Here is a 2,979-nt window from a genome sequence, read left to right as displayed (position 1 = left end):
TTCTGGAATCATATAGGGAGTAGATAACGTTTGGCATGAATTAGCTTACCAACAGAAAGCGTGAAGAGAACACATGAAGCTAAGAACTGGGGCACAGTTATTTCACATGTAACATGGCTCCATCTCTCATGGCTTATTTATGTCAACAAAAAATACCAACAAGAAGAGTGCAAACATATACTGATTATCATCTTAGGCTTTCTTCTATTTATTTTCTATGAAAACACATTTATGGCAATGTAACATCCAACTTATTGCAGATAATTAGCTTCTTGAGTACAGAGATCATGGCTCATTGGGCTATCAACCCCCAGCCCTTGAATTCAACTAAATGTGACTGAATCTTGAAATTTTCAAGGATAACTCAGATTTTAAAAATTCTATTTCCCCTGGTCAGATCAGGCTTCCTAATTTTTGGTTTGGGAAGTAAAGTTATTTTATATTTGATAAGTCAAAAAATGCCTTGCAATTATAAGGTAGTTAGTGTATCATAAAAATGCATCAAAACTGGCACCCCACTTGTGTTTTATGGTTCAGAGGTGTTGATTTTGCAGAGAGAAAAGAGAAATGTGAGAAGTAGAGTAATTGTGTGCATGGCCAATGGCTTGTTATGATTAGGGACCAGAGAGAGTGTCTCTCAAAAACTCAAATATCTTCTGGATTCAAACCCCATTACTCACCCACAGGCACAGGGTAACGAATATGTGATCATTAGTGAAACACCTATCTGTTTCTATGGCATTTCTAGACTCCTAAGGACAGCTCTCCAGGAAGTATGAAGACTGCAATATACCAGAATTTGTATCCTGTGATGAAGATTGCTTCTCCTATTGCAGTCTTATTTACTCCTTGAAACACTGACCCCTCTTTCTGATTGTTGGCACACCAAAGTACTCCTTAGAGAACCCAGGAACACAGAAATACCAGCTTCCAGAAGAGAATTGTATTAGATCCAGGAAGTCACAGAGCAATTTATTCTTGTGGTATACATTCTCTTTAATGGGACTGAGCGATCAGCCACGTAGAGATGTTAGAGAAGGGTATAGGTAAGTACAGTTAAGTAGGAAGTCTTCAAATAATTGTCTATTCTCTACCCCATTAAAAGAAAAAGGAGATAAAGGTAGTTTAAAAATAAAAACAAAAGTCATTGAATAATCTTTTGCATTTGGCTTTGGGATACAGTCAAAAACTCAAACTATGTTACTATATACTTTTTTTTTTTTTTTTTTTGAGACAGAGTCTCACTTTGTTGCCTGGGCTAGAGTGAGTTTTATGAGTCTCATAATTCTCAAGAAAATGCTCAATTCATCAAATACTTTTATGTGATACCAAGGTAAAAAGCCTTAATTAAACTTCAGATTTGATTTAATCCTGAGACTAGATAAGACCATACAAGTTAAATGAAATTATTACTATTTCCCCCATATATATATCTTATGAATATCTGTTTTTAAGTTAATTTCTCTCCATGAACACTATTATTAAGCAATTTTAAAAACCCACATTAATTTGGTCAACATTCTTAGTTTTGAATGTCAATATCTATCAACCATGGATAATAATACTGTAAATTTTTTTTGTATTTTATAAACACTCATAATAGAATGAAGGGAGGATATCAAGGTATACAAATATACATATCTTACACTTCTATTTCAAGTTAATTTTTAAAACTTATTTAAATCCCATGTAATACTTTTACTCTTCATTCTTCTACTCATTCATAGGTACACACATTTATTCACACCCTACCAAGTGCCAGAAACTACACTATAAGGCTACACAATAGGGCACATCTCTTCATTTCATGCACAGCAATTCTAATTAGTACACAGATGGAGTGGAAACTCCTAACTGCTCACCAAAAGCCACCATCTTCACACATCTTGGGTACACAACGAGATAACATTTCCAAGCCTCCCTTGCAGGTTAGGCCAAGTTAGAATTTTACCTGGTGTGCTACTAATAGGCTTGGCCCATAAAAATCTCTCACATTCCCTCCTTCTAGCTCTTTTGCCCTCAAGTCTGTTTGGAATGTAGACAGTCTCAGAGAAATCTTGGAGTCAATTGTTAAAGGTGACAGAGCCTCCCTTGCTCACTGGATGACTACATGCAGGAAAGCCACCCCATGACTGTTCACTTACCTAACACTGATAAATGAACAAGAAGTATGGTCTACTGTGTTTGAAGCATTATCCATTTTAGAGACTGTTTGTTACAGCAGTTAACCTACCCTAGTTAATAGGATGAAAAATTGTAGGTAAGCACAGGATGACATGAGAATACAGAGAAAGAGGGATTATCTCTCTTAAGTAGGATAATAAAAGGCTTTAAAGTAGGGTTAAAGGAAGAGTGGGAATTTACTAGCTGGACAAGGAAAATGCAAGTGGGGAAGGGAAGGATCTTATTCCAGAAAGTGGGAACAGTTGGGGCAAAGACATGGAAGCTTGAGATAGCTTGTTTTGTTTGGTGTATTCTAAGTACTCTAGCATGGCAGGAATTTGGGATGCATGAGGGCAAATGATGGGAACTGAATTTGTACAGTGGGGCAGGTGCCAGATTATAAATTATGGTCATTGAAAGATTTAAGGACCCAGAGTCTTGGACTTGCATGTTACGACAGTACCCTACTGGCTATCAGGAGGTAAGACTAGAGAGGAGGTTTTTAGATCACTGTAATTATTCAAATGAGAACTTACAGAGACCCAAGGGGCTGGAGGAAAAGAAAAGCATCATAAGATTTGGCAGCCAACTGAATGCATGGGATACATCTCGGGTTATGTTTATATTTTCTGCCTGGATTTGAGTAACAGAGCAGAGTTGACAGTAACACGTTTAACAAAATAGGAAATGTGGGAGGAGCAAGTACATGGGTCAGATGAGGAGTTTCTTTCCTGAAAAATGGAGTCTGAGATGCCTTAGGCAGAGATAGGTGAACTTGGCACACAGAAAAGAGATTGGGCTGGAAATGATATATAA

Source organism: Propithecus coquereli, unplaced genomic scaffold (genome assembly GCF_000956105.1).
Source record: "Propithecus coquereli isolate 6110/MARCELLA unplaced genomic scaffold, Pcoq_1.0 Scaffold95, whole genome shotgun sequence".
Taxonomy (NCBI): Eukaryota; Metazoa; Chordata; class Mammalia; order Primates; family Indriidae; genus Propithecus; species Propithecus coquereli.
The sequence above is the reverse complement of the archived record's forward strand: the minus strand, read 5'-3'. Positions refer to the sequence as shown.